The sequence below is a fragment of the Colias eurytheme genome, chromosome 5 (genome assembly GCF_061535395.1).
Source record: "Colias eurytheme isolate Ceu_HAF_F1 chromosome 5, ilColEury1 Martin Lab GWU primary, whole genome shotgun sequence".
Taxonomy (NCBI): Eukaryota; Metazoa; Arthropoda; class Insecta; order Lepidoptera; family Pieridae; genus Colias; species Colias eurytheme.
Genome location: NC_142984.1, coordinates 1,476,366 through 1,496,237, shown reverse-complemented (window position 1 = coordinate 1,496,237; position 19,872 = coordinate 1,476,366).

Here is a 19,872-nt window from a genome sequence, read left to right as displayed (position 1 = left end):
TACTTAAGTAACATAAGATAAAATAATAACTTAATAAAATATAATAAATACGGTGTGTTTTATTATATCTGTCCTCAAAAAGTATTACAACTGCAATGTACAACTGGTAATTTCTTCTTCTTCTTCTTTCTCAGCCCGTTTAAACCCAAAGTTGAGTATAGGCCTCTTCATGGGCACGCCATCCTTTTCTGTTCTTCACCACCCGCATCCATTTTCTTCCCAATACCTTCACTATATCATCAGCCCACCTAGCAGGCTGACGTCCAACATTTCTTCTCCCGGTCCAAGGGTACGCCATTCCAAGATTCTGTTGGTCCACCTATTGTCGCTTAATCCATACTAATATTATAAACTAGATTTCCGCCCGCGGCTTCGCCCGCGTTTGCAAAGGAAAACCCGCATAGTTCCCGTTCCCGTGGGATTTCCGGGATAAAAAGTATCCTATGTGTAATCCAAGTTACCCTCTATATGTGTGCTAAATTTCATTGTAATCGGTTCAGTAGTTTTTACGTGAAAGAGTAACAAACATCCATACATCCATACATCCATACATCCTTACAAACTTTCGCCTTTATAATAGTATTAAGATGCGAAAGTAACTCTGTCTGTCTGTCTGTTACTCAATCACGCCTGAATTACTGAACCAATTTGCATGAAATTTGGTATAGATATATTTTGATACCCGAGAAAGGACATAGGATAGGTTTTATCCCGGAAATCCTACGGGAACGGGTTTTTCTCTGAAAACGCGGGCGAAGCCGCGGGCGGAAAGCTAGTTTAATAATAACTATGGTAATTACTGGTAATTTACCAGCAATTTACTTTACAAATTATAAAACCAAGGTTAATTCAAACATATAGATAATAAACAGCAGGGGTCCCAAAATTGACCCTTGCGAGACACTTCTAGAAATAGTGCGTGGAAAGAATTGAATATTGACTTATTTTCATTGCGTACCGTATTTCAACAATTTGTCATCTCTTCGATAAGTAGGTTGTGAACTATTTATAAGAGTTATATGGAAATTCATAGTACACTACCTACGCAAAATTTGACACAAGCAAGATTATATTAATTGCATCAAAGGCACGGGTATAATCTAATAAACAAAAATTATAACATCTTTCCCTTCATTACGAGTTTTCAATATAAAATTACTTTCTACGTCACACAAAGCAGTTACTGTTCCATGTCCTCTCCTAAATCCTGATCGAAGATCTGAAAAGATAGTATTAAGATTATTTTTTATAAACTTTCATGCATTGATTGACGCTCGTGTGTATTTTATTTTGTATTGTTTAATTTAAAATACTCTTTCAAAAAATTTGAGTGCTCGATCATCTTATTTCATGCAGATTCTCCGCCTCTAATTAATTCCAATTTATTACTTTCTTATCTAATATTTCTTGCTCATGAAATTTTCCGGCCGAAGCGACTCGACAGCGACGAGTCTAACGCGCGTTGAGGAAATCTTGCAACATCTTTTCAGTGAGGCGTTGATATTCACATAACGTTTTCTTTCTTTCGTTCGTCCTCCGCAAATGTTATACCACGAAACATAAAATATTTCGTGATGACTGGAATTTTATTTTTGAGTTTAAGAAGTTGTCCAAATTCCAATAAAGCGATCCTACAAAATAAAATAACAGATTTTATGAAAAAATTCGATCACGAGGCGGGACTCGAACCCGCATCCTTTCGCGCCATTCCGGGGCGGATGATGATCCTGATGATGTTTCCAAGGCGGATGATGAATTTTTTCTATTCTTTATAAATTTATATCTAAAAAGCATTTTGAATGCCATAAAACCAAAATATTTATTGTAACCTTTCACGCGAAAATTTTAGACTGCCCACGCCTGGTGGGATGGCCTTATATCTCAAGACAAACGAAATGAAATACCTATTATGGAAAATTGGCCAGCTGGCCGGTGTAGTCTTTATGTTTCGTATGGGTATTTTTTTAAACTTGGAGCAATCCTCGTAACCTCATCTTCTTGTCTTCTTATATATAAAATTGAATCGCAAAATGTGTTGGTAAGCGCATAACTCGAGAACGGCTGAACCGATTTCGATAATTCTTTTTTTATTATATTCCTTGAAGTACGAGGATGGTTTTTATGTAGAGAAAACGTAAATATGTACCACGGGCGAAGCCGGGGCGGACCGCTAGTTGTTCATAAATATACACAGAGAGCTCTGATACAGTAAATTGCAACTCATTAATTCAGCGCCCTCTATCTGTATGTGTGGAATTCGCCAAAACAATCGCCACAATAATATTACAATCGTGTTTACAATCGCACATTATTATTGTCATTTTAGTTTTGGTGAGCCACACTAGATGGCAGCACTGCTGCCGCAGCAATAAAGATGTTGGAAGTAGGTTGAAGTCGAAGAGAATATCTACCTGTAGTTTGGGCATATCATGGGCATATCTTGTTACTTTAAAAGGGCAATAGAAAACTGTTAGATTTATAAAGTTCGTATTGGAAGATTTGTTTTATTAAATACATACCTATAACTATACTTTAACATTATTTGCAGTAAGAACACACAAAACGCTTCAGGAGTTCCCTGAAGGGTTAGAAAGAGAAAGAAATTATTTAAATGCCCCCCCTAACGCCGGCACTGTATAAATAAGTAGTTATTTTTCTTATAGCGGCAGTACACATGGGGCCAAGGCGTTGGGCCAACGTGTTGGGAAAAAATGAAGGATAACAAGATTCCTGTTCACACATTGGCGTACTGATCATTCTGCATTGGCGCTTCAAGGATGGACGTAGTCCTTAGAAGTTCTTGCAGCCGCGGCAATTTATTTATACAGTGCGTTTAATTATTACGTACATGTGCATCAATAATAATGAATGTACTCTGCCGTCTGCGATGATACCATTTTCCAATCTCTATTGTCCTTTTTTTATTTCTGTATAAATAAAACATTATTATGTTTATATTTTTTCAAATGTTTAAAATGTGTACATTTTACACTTAATTTAATTTTAATTACCTATAAAACGAAACTTTAAAGATTATATAATATTATATTAAATGATAATATTATTTATGTAATAAAGCACAATTTGATCAAAACCATGCTCATTGTATATTGTTATTTAATTTTTAAGAACAAGTAACTTTTTAATACTATTTTACTCATTTTATAAATATATTCATTTTTTTTATCGCATTGTATGAAAGTGAGATAAGAAAAACATCTAGAATAATATAATAAATAGAAAATAAAACATCTAATTTATTGAGATTGGTTTTTATTTTGTGTAGTTCATGCTGTGGATTCCAAATTATTCCTTCATGTCGATACAATTCTACGAATTGTAAAACCTCATTGCTTGTCCACATCGGCGCCTCGGGCCTCCATCCCTATCGGAACATGGTTAAACGTAAATTTCATTGACGCGCAACGATACTGTCTCCGCCACGGACATGTATCAAGATCTATGTCTGTGGTCTCCGCTGACGCGTAACAACAAACTGAACAAGACACCAACGTGTGAACGCTGTTTGCGGAGCGCGCCAAGATCCTTTGATGTGTGCACAAAAAACCGACAACATTCGGTTGGCCTGCCAATATTGGCGCCAACTAGGCTAATGAAGCCAACATACCGCCAAGTAGCTCTCTACACGTTGGCCCAACCCGTTGGCCCAACACGTTGGCCCCATGTGTACTGCCACCATTACGAAATATTCTATGTTTTGAGAACATCCATACTAATATTATAAATGCGAAAGTAACTCTGTCTGTCTGTCTGTCTGTTACTCAATCACGCCTTAACTACTGAACCAATTTGCATGAAATTTGGTATAGAGATATTTTGATACCCGAGAAAGGACATAGGATAGGTTTTATCCCGGAAATCCTACGGGAACGGGTTTTTCTTTGAAAACGCGGGCGAAGCCGCGGGCGGAAAGCTAACCATAATATTATAACCACACACCAAAGGGATCAAAAATCATTTTTTTTTCTAAGTTCCGGTGACAATATTTTATGATATAAATTTTTACACAAAGTTAATTCAGAACTAAGATAAACGTTTATTTATAAAAATCTAAGATTAATCTTATTTTTTACGACGTAGATTAAGTGTTTTTTTAAGCCTTCCGTTGTACATTATCAGTCATTATCTGATAAATCGAGATAAGGGGTTATAATATGTTTGATATCAGTAATATGGGATAACAAATTAGGTTATAGGAGATATTATTAGTTTCGTATTTTTATTTTTGAAGTGAAACTTCTTTATCGGGGTTAAAAAAAAATTAGTGTAACATTTTTTCGTTACGCGTGATATTTTTCCGTTACGCGCCATCTTTTTCTTATCCCTACCACGCGTGATACGACGTATTTCTGTAAAGTTGCGTATAGTGAATTATTTTTTGAAAAATAAGGTCATATAATGGTCATATAGAAGTTTCACTTCTTACGTGTGTACACTAGTACACGCACACATTTTTATTTATGTAACTTGATATGAGAAATGATTATAAAATAATAGCATCTCTTCTTCAAACTTAACTATGGATGATACAGTGAAAAAAGACATGATAATTATTGTAATTTTTATTAAGCTGGTGTTCTACCACCTAAACATAATATTTCAAAGTTTATACATAATTTATTTGCTCTGCGCACCTTCTATCGCTTTGTTTTCAACATAAAGTAATAAAAAACGAATCCTTCACGATATAAAACGTGAATAACAAATTACCACATCAGGTTCCTAATAAAGATTATGTTATCTGTACAATGAATTTCCCGCCGAAGCATGACATGGCAAAAAATGATAAAACTTTGATATCTTTGTCACGTCATTGTTAACACTACGATTACGTTGCATTTTCTAACTTGAATTTTAGACGTTATGATAAGATTATTTTGAATCTTATTTTTTTATACATGATCGATTTTTTTCTTGTCTGTCTGTCTTTTTACTCTTTTTAGTTAGTACGGTCGAGGGGATTTTACTTTACTTATGGTGTAAAAGTCGTCAAGACGCTCTTTCAAGACGCAGATTTCGTCTGTATAAAAATTAAAAACAACTTTATTTCTTGAATTAAATTACTATTTATAGGTCTATATTTATCTTCCGCCCGCGGCTTTGCCCGCGTGGCGTTTTTTCGCAATAAAAGGTAGCTTATGTTCTTTCTCAGTGTCTAAGAGCGTATACGCACTATGCGGGTAGCCGCATTGCGGGTAGCCGTCCGGCTGACCGCAAGCACAATTATGTACGTAATATTCATTTCTATGCGCACTGCGATGCGGCTACCGCAGACCGCACAGTGCGCATAGAAATGAATATTACGTACATAATTGTGCTTGCGGTCAGCCGGACGGCTACCCGCAATGCGGCTACCCGCATAGTGCGTATACGCTCTAAAGATTGTCTCTGCCAAATTTCATCAAAATCGGTTGAGAGGTTTAAGCGGGAAAGCGTAACAGACAGACAGACAGAGTTACTTTTGCATTTTTTAATATTAGTAAGTAGGAATTTGAAGGACATTCCTATACTACGGGATCATTCACTGCACGTTTTCCAATATGCACCTGATAACATTTTTTACATGTATATTTGGGGTGATTACGATAAATCCCCTACCTTAAATGTAATGCATCAAATATACAAAAAAAAGCATAGGTAATTCTTTAAACCGACATAAAATAACCCATCAATTTAGAGTAATATTTTATGTCAATTTTTCAACTGCGTTAAAAATACATAAAATGCTGCATTACATACGTAGGTACTGTGCTTTTTGATTCTATATCCTAAGCTTATTGCACTAGTCTCAACTCTCAAGTAAACTAATATTCAGAAACCAAAAGTATTTTTTGTGCTTTGCGAGCATATAACCGTCTCTTTTATAAAATTGCTCTACAAAGCAAGGATTGAAATACGATAAATTATTACCGCATCATTTCATTTATTAAGTCCAACCCAAATCGATATGTAAAACGTAGATATAACATAGGTATGGTTAATTAACCATTTTTACACCCTTTATATTAGCTTCACCTGTATGCAGTATGTTTGTTTAGTAATCGACTTCTTTGGGCGCGATTTTGACCCACTTTAAACGGCCAGATTTCGTTCAAACTTTGTAGATTTATTGAGGACCGATGACAAATGACAATACACTAATTTGATAAAATTTTCTAATTTTAAGTTCGGTTTTCTATAAAAAGCGTGTTTTTTAGTTTTTGAAGTGAAACTTTTATTACATCGTCTCAAACTTTTTGGTCTGTGTAGCGCATGTCGCGTGTATCGCGGCTGCCGAGTACGGAGTAGGTATACCTACTCGGCAGCCGACCGTCACGCGACATGCGCTACACAAAGCAGTGTTCGGATCCGTTCGAACAGTTTCACTTTTACCGTGGTTTCATAAAACCACACAACATTTTTTTAAACTATTATTTTTATTCTATGTAAACTTTCCATCCGAGGTAATTTGGATTATATTGTATCTGTGCCATGAATTTCCCGCTCAAGCATGACATGACAAAAATTATAAAACTTTGCTATCTTTGTCACGTCATTATTAACATAACAATTACGTTGTTTTTTCGTATTTTTGTCGTAGTTATTCGTGAATTTCAGATTGATAAGATAACTCTTATCTTGTTTCTTTCGTACATGTTAGAAAATATACAGAACCTTTCATTTTTAATGCTTGTGTCAGGAGGTTTCGCTCTTCCTTAACAATAATGTAAAAATAGATAAAATGGTTCAAAATGTGGTTCAAAAACATAAAAGAATACCATAATAAATAAAATATCTATGTGTATTTGTGTGTGAGTGAGTGTGTGTGAGAGAGAGTGTGCGCGCGTGTGTTTGTGTGTGACAGCGTGTTTTAGATATGTTATAAGTAGATAGGTATAAAATATAGAACTATAGGTATATTAACAATTATTCTATAAAGATTTTGAACATTTGTATGCTACCTGTTTATTTTATAAACAGGAACTAAGCTTCGATAATAGGTTAAACGAATTTAATTTGATTATTGCAGAGCACTACAATAAACATATTTTTTACGCGTATATAATATACTATAGCTGCTCCCCGCGGTTTCACCCGCGTGGTTCCACTCAAACTCAACTTTTCAAACACCAAAATAATTTTTCAAATCAGACCAGTAGTTCCTGAGATTAGCGCGTTCAAACAAACAAACTCTTCAGCTTTATTATATTATATAAGTAAGTATAGATTAAAAAAACAGAAAATCTCTTCAATTTTAATCGAAATTATAGACAAAATACAATAATAAATTGTCATCAATTTAATTACAAAAGGTTAGATTAAATTAATTTACGCATCCTTAAATAAAACAAAGAGTTTAAATCGTCAACAAATAATGCGCAGCTCACTAAAAACTAACTGAACAGAACAATAACATATTTAACAAAGATAATAATAAGTCCATTGTTTTCTCTCGTGCGATATAATCTTGTTTTTGAGATTATTTTACTAAAAGTGTTGTTTTTAATTATTTACACACACACACACACACTATACTAGGTGGTCAAATGCATGTCCCACCTTCGCGTGAACTGTCAATTCGCAAACTGACAATAATTCATATATACAATTCTTTTAGAATAGTTTTGAACAATTTTTTATATTTCTTCTGTCAAATCATCTACTTCATATTTTTTCATCTCAACCTCATTCTCATAGAGAGATCTCATCTCACTGATTAAGTACATAAGTAAATAAGTAATTAACCATGTCAGAGAATAGCTACTAATAAAACGTAGAGTAGCTTCCAGATTACTAAAAAGACTACGATTAGAACAGTAAATAGTTTTACGTAATTGATGATTTTTATCCAATAGTTACGTTGATATCTTACGTCGTTTTATGATAAAATTTACGTGACGTAAGTAAAAATAGTAGCAAAGCCAAATTACGAGCAGTATCATAATATGCTGCAGGTGTTTTATCTGAACATATGATACGATAAATGACACTTATATGTATCTAGTGTCCTTTATCGTGTTAAGTAAGTGTAAGTTACCTGCTTTTTCTATTCTGTGCCCTAAAAACGATACGGACAAATTTAATTCAGAAAATGTTAAGCGCCGTTCAATAATAAGGCTAGGCTGTTGATTAAATTATTTATATGTAGACCTATTATGTCACAATTTCGTGTTTAAATCATCTGTATTACGTCATGTGGTGCAATATAAATACCTACGTAATTTTATCAGATGCTTTATCAAGATAACGAATTTTGAGTATTTGAGTTTTTACGTATATTTTTCTTTTATCTTAATAATCTTAATATCAGATGCATATAAAAATACTGTTTTTCCGATAAGATCTTTATTATCAAAAGTCAAGGACGTAAATTTAAGGTATCAATGGCATTAGGATTAATGTCGGAATCGTAAGATTACGATCGGCAATAGAAAGGATGTATGGAGTTTCTTGCCGGTTCTTCTCCGTAGATACTGCTTTCCGAATCGGTGGTAAATTTTAAAATATGTAATGACGTTTCAAAAGTGCTTCTATAAGAAGTCTAATTGAATAAATGAATGTTTGAGTTTGAGTTTGAAAGCTAAAGAGTCTGTTTTATTATTAGTTTGCACAAATGCATCTAAGGAACTACAGGTTCGAATTGATTAATTATTTTTTCCATTCATCGAACACTTGCATTGTCGTTGAATTAAACATTGAATTTCTTATATGAATATTTTTTTTAACTTTCTAGGACAGTTTTTGACCATTCCTTGTTAGTTGTTGCAATGTAAAAAAATGTGTGCGTGTACTAGTGTACACACGTAAGAAGTGAAACTTCTTTATGACCTTATTTTTCAAAAAATAATTAACTATATGCAACTTTACAGAAATACGTCGAATCACGCGTGGTAGTTAATTAATAAGGCGACAAAGCACGATAAAACACTTTTCCCGCCATTTTTATCTTCGCTGTTCTTATGCGCAATCATGTTGCGCAGAAAACTAACCTAGGAACGAATTGTCAAGAAAATTTACTTTCTTATCGTTATCATCTTATAGTTTGGGCGGAAAATTGTTGTTATCCACCGCCCTACACCACGGAAATCATAGGACCATCCCGGGAAAACCAGGAAGGAGGGCAAGAAAACTACAGAATTGTGGGCGGTTGTACCAGGGTACCAGATTGTATGAAGAAGTAACCCCTCAGTGAGAGCACGGCGTGTATTCGCGCAAGCGCGAATCTATTGATTTTTCTTACACCCTCGTTATTTTACGTTATTGCATAAAAATTGGATACGGCAAAGCAAGTGCTTATTTAAATTACTACTTCAAATGAAAATAAAATTAATAAATATTACATACAGGCTTGTATTTAAATTTTACTTCAGTTGCGTGTTAACTTTTACCGTTATTGGGATAAATAAATTATTTGAAAGAAAGTGAGGGTACTTATCTGTAACAAACTATTGAGTAACTTAATCTGTGCTATTGGCCAATATATTATGTAGTTGGGAAATTATTCAAGAGTTTGACTGACTTAAAAAATATGTATGCGTGTATGTATATTGTATAATGTAAGCGTGTCCATCTCCCACTAACATTGCCTCCAATATTCTAACATAGCACATCCAAATAGAAACATCGTAAGAAATTTTTCTTTAATTCATGTGCCATTCTTGGCATAGATCGCATACCATTTAATATCTTTCACCGTCATAGCTCCCTGGTACTCGGCGTGTCGTGAAAACCCGTTTGAATGGGGATTGATGGGAAAATTTTCCACGTGACATGTTCTTGATGTTGGGAAATCTTTGTTACTTGTACGTGTAATAATATAATGTAAATTCCTAAACAACATTTATTGAAAGTTTTCTTGTAAAATAGGCATTTGTTTTGGTTAAAAAAGAGTCATTTTGTTTTATTTTCCTTTATGATATTTTTTGTTAATATTACTTAAGTAAGGGTGATTAACATACTATTTTCTAAAATTAATAAAATATTTAAAGAGATCAATAGGAAGTTTGAATTTTGGATAGATTTCTTCTCTAAACCTACCCATAACCTACCCTATAATAATTTCAATAATTAAATATATAATAATATATAATAATTTCAATAATTAAAATATTAAAACAATAAACACACTTTAGAAACAAATAGAGCACGTCACAGGGGGAATAATATTTATTGTGTATAATGAATTTTTCTGTGGAATTTTCTAATTGTCTCTAATAATTAAAACAAGAAATATAAAAAAAACGTTTACTGATGAATTAAAAAATATATAATTTAATAAGAAAATAATAAATTAAATTCATAATTACAAGTTTCGTAGCACGCATGAAAATCTCTGCCCCTGGCAAAACATTTCCAGCAACGGATCCGCCATTTTCGTAGATTTTACCAGGATAACATAAACCTGAAGCGGTTGTAGACTTTGTCCCTTTGAGGACGAATGGAATAGCTTAACCCTCTGTCCTTTTCCTCTTTCGAAAGGCGGGGCTTTCACGTTTTCAAGGCGGAGTCACAGTAAAGAGGAAAGTTGGGAAAACTGTATAGGCGTATTTTTTTCTTATATTATTTTCTTCAATTTTCAACAAACTATATGCTAATTAATATTATATAGAACTGTTTTATTTATTTAAACGATTTTCTGTTTGAAAATACAAAAAAATAATTCAATTTATTGATAGCACAACACAAATTGATACGGTATGTGTTTCAGCTAATTGAAACACATTTTATTCATAAAATTGCTCTCTCATGTATGTTTTGTTGTATAAAACAGGGATCTCTACATTGTATCTCTATGTTTTTTAAAGTTATCATCCAATTATTTAAATAACATACAAATATACTTAATTATATCATAATGAAAATAATGTATGACTGAGTAAATAAATGTAAATTCTTTAAACTGTGTAACAATTGTTTAACATAGATATTTAAATACAAATGAAGGCTCATTTTATGTCGTCGTTGATTAAATGTATGTATATTCGAATAGAACGTTGGGACAGAAGTCAATTACTTAAAGGCAGAATGTGGGTCAAATGTTTAGTTCTACAATAATTACCTACATATTATACCTAACATTATATGAATACTAGATTTCCGCCCGCGGCTTCGCCCGCGTTTTCAAAGGAAAACCCGCATAGGTTTTATCCCGGAAATCCCACGGGAACGGGCCCGTGGGATTTCCGGGATAAAACCTATCCTATGTGTTAATCCAAGTTACCCTCTATATGTGTGCTAAATTTCATTGTAGTTTTTACGTGAAAGAGTCACAAACATCCATACATCCATACATCCTTACAAACTTTCGCCTTTATAATATATAATATATTAGATATATTAGATTAAGATTTAGCTGGATTTAATTTTGGTTAAGCTTATAAATGTATAAATATATGCGATATGGGAATTGGGATAGCTAGTTATAGGGGCTATGGGCTATGGGCTATGGGCTATGGGGCTAGCTTAGGGGAATTCTAGACAACCGTTGCTTTGGATTTTTTTAGTAAAGTATTTTTAATGGAATAGGAAACGGAACAATTCTAATCTAAGAATATTAAATATCAAAAGTAACTAATACATACTTATCTACTTAAGCATAATAATATCATCTACTAATCAAAAGAAAATATCATTGCAAATCTATACATATAATAAATCTGTAGAACATTGAAAATATTGAAAAAATAAATAGCAGGGGGTGTTACTGGATCGATACCAAACCCAAATATGTGATTAAAAAAATTTTTGTCTGTCTGTCTGTCTGTCTGTATGTGAAGGCATCACGTGAAAACTAACGGTTTGATTTCGATGAAACTTGGTACAATTATACCTTATTATCCTGGGCATAAAATAGGATACTTTTTATTCCGGAAAAATACGTAGAATAAAAATAAATCTTATTTTTTCTTAATTTTTCCGCGCGGTCGGAGTCGCGGGCGGAAGCTAGTAAAATAATATATTTAAAGTAATTATTCAAAGATAAATGGGTTATATAGATTAAAGTAATACGTGAATGATATAGATATCGACCATTATACGAATCTTATCTTTTTTAACAAACAACTTCAATTATTATTAGGTAAGAATGTTTGTTGAAACAGATGTATGTTTATCTAATCTAAATAGTAAATATATATTTTAAGGAACATCAATCAAACAATCTATTATAAATTGCCACAAGTTCTCACAGCTTTTAATAGCTTTTAAACTGCTATTTTTCGAAAAAAAAAATTGGTTCTCTGTAAAGTCGGTTTACTGACGATAGTTGAACGTGACAACGTCCGATTGTGCTTCTTTGTCGCTCTTTCCGCGCTCTCGCTTGCACTTCAGGAACGCCTCAGAGCGAGGTAACGCCGCATGAGTCATGTTTTTTCTTGCGTGCAGCCGGCTATATCGAATTATAAGACGTTGTCACGTCAAAAACAGAACACAACCTCAACGCTTCGCTAATGAGATGAGTATAAAAATTAAAAAGAAAGTCCGAACAGAATTTTGCCCACCTCGTAGACATTACTACGAAATATTGCTAACTTTTCGTAGGCCTTTTTATACAATTTCGTAGCACATTAATTTTATTTATCTCGAACGGTTTACTTCGAAAATGTAAACTCACGAAAAATTTCACTTCATCACATTTTAGTGAGTTATAGTAGTAGAGTTATTTGGAATATTTTATTTAAATAAATAAAAATAACAGTGAAAACAAATCGTTCTGTATTTAATAAGAAAAATTAGTTATGTACAGACAGCGAAAAGCGATTTTGTTATACTATGTGATTAAAATATAGCTGTGCCCCGCGGTTTTACCCGCATTGCTCCGCTGCTGTTTGTCTAGCGTGATGATGATATTATAATATTATAACCTATTATATATAGCCTTCCTCGATAAATGGGATATCTAACACCGACTCACTGACATATATTTTCAAATCGGACCAGGATTTCCAGAGATTAGCGCGTTCAAACAAACAACTTCTTCAGCTTTATAATATTAGTGTAGATATGTATTGCAAAACAGCTGCAGCGTCTCAAACAAGTCTCAAATAAAGCTCACATGTCACATACCTATCATTGGATTGATTGAGTTCACGCTTGCGGAGTTCAGTTACTGAAATAACTGAGATGCAATTGAACACATTCGATATTAATAAAGAATATTGTTCTACTTATTTTAATCTTGCCTATTTATAAGGTCAGTTTATTTACATCATTAAAAATTATTGAAGAACGACTGTAACTAGAAACATGTCTGAATTTCTAGGTTACTTTTAGCTTCAAACTCAAACTCAAACTCAAACATTCATTTATTCAATTAGACTACTATTTAGTAGCACTTTCGAATCGTCATTACATAGTATTTTAACATTTACCACCGATTCGGAAAGCAGTATCTATGGAGAAGAATCGGCAAGAAACTCCATAGTTGCTCTTTTAAATAATGTCAATAAATTTACATAATATGTAACTTATATCTACCTAACTACATAATATGCCAAAGAACTGTCCTGTGGTTTTTACGCGACAACCCTCCATGGGTCTTTATCGTCCATATATTCCTGAATACTGTAGTACGCTCTCTGAACTAGTACATTTTTTATGTAAGTTTTAAATTTAGTACTACTAAACTCTTTAATATTATGAGGAATTCTATTGTATAAGCGTATACCTTGACCCATAAATGAATTTTTAACTTTAGCTAATCGGAAAAATGGCATTTCAATTCTATTCTTGTTCCTTGTGCCATAATCGTGTCTATCTCCTACTCTTGTGTGTAAGTCAGAGCTTTTGTGTACATGCAAAATATTATTAAATATATACTGTGATGGTACAGTAAGGATACCAGTATTCTTAAAATGATCTCTTAGTGAGTCCCGAGCACGTAAATTATATATAGAGCGAATGGCTCTTTTCTGTAAGATAAATATAGTTTCTATATCTGCAGCCCTGCCCCACAGTAGAATTCCATAGGACATAATGCTATGAAAGTAGCTGAAATAAACCAATCTGGCCGTATCTTCATCGGTGAGATGCCTTATTTTTCGGACTGCATATGCAGCAGAACTGAGCTTACCTGCAGCGGTGTTGACATGGGCTCCCCACTGTAGTTTCTCGTCCAATGTTAACCCTAGAAATACAGTAGACTCAGTAGGATGCAATACCTCCCCGTTCAAGGTAATATCTCTGTTCAACTTTTTTACATTAGGAAGTAAAAATTCAACACAAGTGGTTTTTTTGGCATTTAATAATAAATTATTGGCAGTAAACCATTCAGATATGTGTAAAAGAGCACTGTTCACTTCGTCAACATTTGGGTCATGCCTATCCACATTAAAAATTAATGAGGTATCATCTGCAAACAGAACTATTTCACACCTATCCTGCAAATAATAGGGAAGATCATTGATATATACCAAGAACAAGAAGGGACCTAAAATTGACCCCTGTGGAACACCAATGTTAATTGACGCACCGCTAGAACGTTCTCCATTAACAACTACAGTCTGTATCCTATCATGCAGGTATGACGCTATGAGGTTCTGGGCTTTTCCTTTAATTCCATAGTGATTAAGTTTACGTAACAAAGTACAATGTTCAACGCAGTCAAATGCCTTGGAGAGGTCACAAAATATCCCTAGAGCATTTTTTGAGTTTTCCCATGCCTTATATATATGTGTTAGAAGTGCAACTCCAGCATCTGTGGTTGAGCGCCCCTTTGTGAAACCAAACTGTTTGGTGTGCAGTAAATTATTATTTGCAAAATGACTACTCAATTGGTTTAATATTAACTTCTCGAATACCTTACTTAATGTTGGTAAAATAGAGATAGGTCTATAATTGTTACAGTCTTCTTGATCGCCCTTCTTAAATAAAGGTATAACTTTACTAAGCTTTAGTAAATTAGGAAATGTACCATAGTCACAACACTTATTAAATATGGAAGCTAAATTTTTCGCAATATTTTCTATTATATTATTAACTAAATTTACGGACATTCCCCAAAGATCACAAGTATTTTTAAGATTAAGCGTCTTAAAGGCAGTAACAATATCATTAGCAGTTACGTGTCGTAATTCAAATAATGTACTGCACTCCGCAACATGGTCCCTCAAAAAGGTCTCTGCAAGTGCTGAAGACGAATTTAAACTATTAGTAATAGTAGCAGGGACACTACTGAAGAATTCTTCAAAAGCAAGCGCAACATCAGCACTTTTGTCAATAACCCTGTCATTATTTACAAGTTTTATGGTATTACTTGATTTGCTTTTACCCATTTCACCATTAATAATTGACCAAACTGTTTTAACTTTATTATCAGAGTCGCGTATTTTTTCTTTGATATACAAACGCTTTGCAGTGAAACAAACTTTTTTAAAAATTTTTGAGTAATTTCTAACATAACTAAGAAAAGATGGGTCTTTATTATATTGCTTCATACCATATAATTCATAAAGAATGTTCCTGCACCTATGTATACTAGCTGTCGCCCATTTACTAAATGGTAAATCCTTGGTAATATTTAAAGATTTAACTTTAAATATTTTTTCAAATTCTTTATGTACTAAATTAAAAAGATTTTTAAACATTTCACAAGGACTATTAGGATAGGATTGATCATTTAGTACGGGCAGGTTTTTATTAATATTATTCCTAAATTTATTAATGCCTTTTTTAGTTATAGGCCTAACATTAATCCTTTTAAATGTAGGTATGCAATCCCATTCAAAAACTACTTTCTGGCCACAGTGATCCGAAGTCAAGTCTTCGCATGGAGAATCTTAATAATATGATTAAAACTGAAAATTACATATAAAAGAGCTTTTACATTACTTCTTTGCTTTCGATTAAACAAAAATAATCTTTGCACTTACTGCAAAGATGATAAGTAACAATCTTCTAAGAAATTTTTCAATAGAAGAGCAAAGCATTTCTGATATTTTCGGGTAAAACTTTTCAAAGTTGAATAACGGCCGGACAGTAAAAAGCGGTATTATAAAGGTTTGATTCACAGACAGAGTAGTACATAATAATAAGAGGTTGAATGAACGAAGAGTAAATTGAATGCATAGTTTCAGAGAAATTTGGTAAACAAAGTTATTTCTATATAGAGTCGTAAGTTGCAGTTTTGGGCTACTATTTCCAAATAATTAATATTGTATAATTTTTGAAGATTTTCAAGCTTTTAAAGGAGGTATTGAATGTGAAGATCTCAATTACATGAATGTATAAAACCAAAGAAAGGTAGGCGCAGAAAACGAGGCAACGTAACTTTGGTAGAGACTTGGCTAGAGTCACTTGAAAGTTTCATAAGCGCCATGACCAGGAAGCAGATTTATACTTATAGCTCGCTGATAAAATTATGGCATTCAGGGTTATTTATTTTGTCAATATAATATTATCATTATATCTATTTGATTTAAACGAAACCACCAGTGATAGATTATTCTTGATGTATACTTATATAGCGTTGATAAAACGTGTTTCATAACGTCCAAGGTTATGTCTTCTGCGAACGAATTATTATTATTCCTATTTTGTTAAGCATTAAATATCGTTATTTGGTTTGAACATAGCAGGCGGTATATTGACTCTCCCCACCAAAGGAGAATTGTTTACTTGATAATATAAAAGCAGGGATTCGGCCACATGTCGTTGTGAGCTGTGGTGCATAGCGTAAGTGCTATAGATTATACACTTTTATTTGACAGTCCTGTTATATTTCACCTGTGAAATAACAATAAACGCGGCAGTGAAGTGAACTCCTGAAAAGTGATCACAGTGAAAATTGTTTATAATGATGCCAACAATTTTGTATGAAAACTAATTAATTTTAAACAATTTCGTCAAGAACAATAAACAATCAACTTTATATCACATGTAAGATGAAAATTATTTAAGTTTTGTCTTCTTTTTTTTCATAGCATATAAAAATTCACAATTAAGTATTTTATTATATATTCTAAGTACATAATAATGATAGTATTTATTTTTAATTATTTTAATAGATATAAGGCTCTAAATATTTTTGAATGATTGAATTAAACATTTTATTATACATACATCATTACTTACTATAGAAAATAAAAATTAAGTTTATTTTCACAAACAAAGACATGAGAGTTCTTCGAGATTGGGATAGGATACATCAACTCAGCCTAAAATAGGGAGACGAGATTGGGCCAAGAACGTTTTTGTCGAAATTGGAAGTGTCGAAAAAAAATATAAATTGAATCGCATTGATTCAACTTATATTTTTTACATGAAAAAATATAGTAAACCTGCTTTACTTCTTCCAAGAGAGAAGAGACCAACAGTTTTTACTTTTTACGCTCTAGCCTCTAACTATAAAGTACCATAACGGCATCAACAGAAATTGGATGAAGATTTTCAGCGAAGAAAAAATAGAATCATAGTATCAATTTTCAAGACATGTTAGTTGGACTGATACTGTCTTACTACAAAAAACTTTAACTTTACACACGGGCTCTCTTTAATCTGGTTTTGTCGTATTTAACATAGACAACTATTAAAGTGACATCCCTGGTTTAAAGTTAGACTGTGTTTAAATTGTTTTTTTAATAAGACCAATAATATTTAGAAGAACATTGAAGTCCCAGCCTAATCTAGTTTTCAACAGTAGTTACGTTTTCAACAGGGTGAATTAAGCTTATACAAGTATCATCGATATCTCGTACTACTATTATTTTAACTGTGGCAGTAACCGTGCATTGCTTAAATGGAATATAATATATTGGAAGGAATTAAGCAAACCACACAACATTTTTTTTTGGTGCATAAAATGCACCAAAAAAAAATGTTGTGTGGTTTTATGAAACCACGGTAAAAGTGAAACTGTTCGAACGGTTCCGAACACTGCTTTGTGTAGCGCATGTAGCGTGTCGGTCGGCTGCCGAGTAGGTAGCTACTCGGCAGCCGCGATACACGCGACATGCGCTACACAGACCAAAAAGTTTGAGACGATGTAATAAAAGTTTCACTTTAATATTTTCAGGAACAATAGATTGGATGTAATTCCTTATACCTTGCGGTAGGTCGGAATACGGAGAAAGTACTAATATTGGATTTTATGGCATATTTTCAGACATAGGTGATAGAAATGGAGAAGATATAGAAATTTTGAGAATGTACATAATATAATAATTATATACTTATAGGATCATAATAAGGATTATGAAAAGGATCATAACAAATATTAAGATAGATTTTTTCTTCTTGAGCTTGATGTCTCTAATAAGCCAAATTGCCTGTAATTTTTGATCCTAACAGACTTAACCGGAGCTTTAATCATAAAACTAAGTGAAGAATTAAATCAAACCTTATCGAATGATAACGTGCATACCGCGTTATCTCGCTGATTAATAACGTTCCACAAATACTTAGCATTAGTGCAGGAAGTATATTTCTGGTCTTTTAAGTTCCATAGGACTAAAATTTTACTGCGGATCTATACATATAATAAATCTGTAGAAGGGTCAATTCTGTACATTGAAAATATTGAAAAAATAAATAGCATGGGGTGTTACTGGATCGATAACAAACCCAAATATGTGAGTAAAATATATACAGTACTTAATAATAATTAATATAAGGGTCCAATAGATATAAGATGTCATTGTCAGAGTTACTCAAAATGTAGAAATAAATTCATCCACGCGAAGACCGACATCCGCGCGGACGGAGTCGCGGGCGGAAGCTAGTGGAAAATAAGGTTGTGATAGGAAAGAGAATCCTGCCTGAGCCTCTAGGCTTTGATGAGAGATAAAATTACAATTGAAGATAATTACATATTAAGGAAGAATCACAATTTTCGAAGATTACAATAATAATTATTTAAATAAGAGGATTTATTCTATCATTGATTCCTAATATGTATCTCCTTAGCCATAATGTAAGATCTAAAAATGTAGGTAGGATGTTTTAGTGAACCTACGTATTACATTTTTTATTTATAATCATAATATTATGTAGATACTATTATTAGAGACTTTATGTGTAATTTAAGATGTCGAAATAACGAAAGAGAATGTTGAAGGATTACGGTCTAAAATTTAGACTCTAAATGGATGAATTATTACACTAAAAATTAAGAATTAAGTAGTTAGATACAAAATAAAAAGTTGCAGGAAATAGTTAAAATTATTCGATGCGATACATATCTACAACAAAATAATAATATTATAAAATACGCGAAAGTAACTCTGTCTGTCTGTCTGTTACTCAATCACGCCTTAACTACAGAACCAATTTGCATGAAAATTGGTGTAGAGATATTTTGATACCCGAGAAAGGACATACGATAGGTTTTATCCCGGAAATCCTAGGGGAACAGGTTTTTCTTTGAAAACGCGGGCGAAGCCGCGGGCGGAAAGCTAGTAAGTAAATAAAGAAATGATAAAAAACATCTACACTCTTTTTATAAACCAATGCGCGAGCCGCGATCTCATTTCTGTTCAGTTTTAAAATGAACTATGAAGCCAACAAAATACCCTTACCCATGGCCATCCTGGGCCATCCTATGACTAAATAAAATCGCTATTTCTAAAATTATTAACGACTTATTGCATAACATCGATAGGTTAAAATATTCTTGAAATAAAAAAAAATAATGCAGCTACACGTCGGATCTCAATTTTTCGATGGATCTATCTCGCGGAATTATAATGTGTTTAAATTTTTTACGGTGACATAATATTATGGGCACAGATTATGGGTAACTTGAATTTTCACGGAAGTAATTTTTATACTGACTTTTTTCCAAATCTATTCAAATATTTCTAAAGAAAATTTCAAATATTAAAGATTAATGTTTACCAAGTGTTTACCAGAATCTCCCAAATTCCAGATATAGCAACA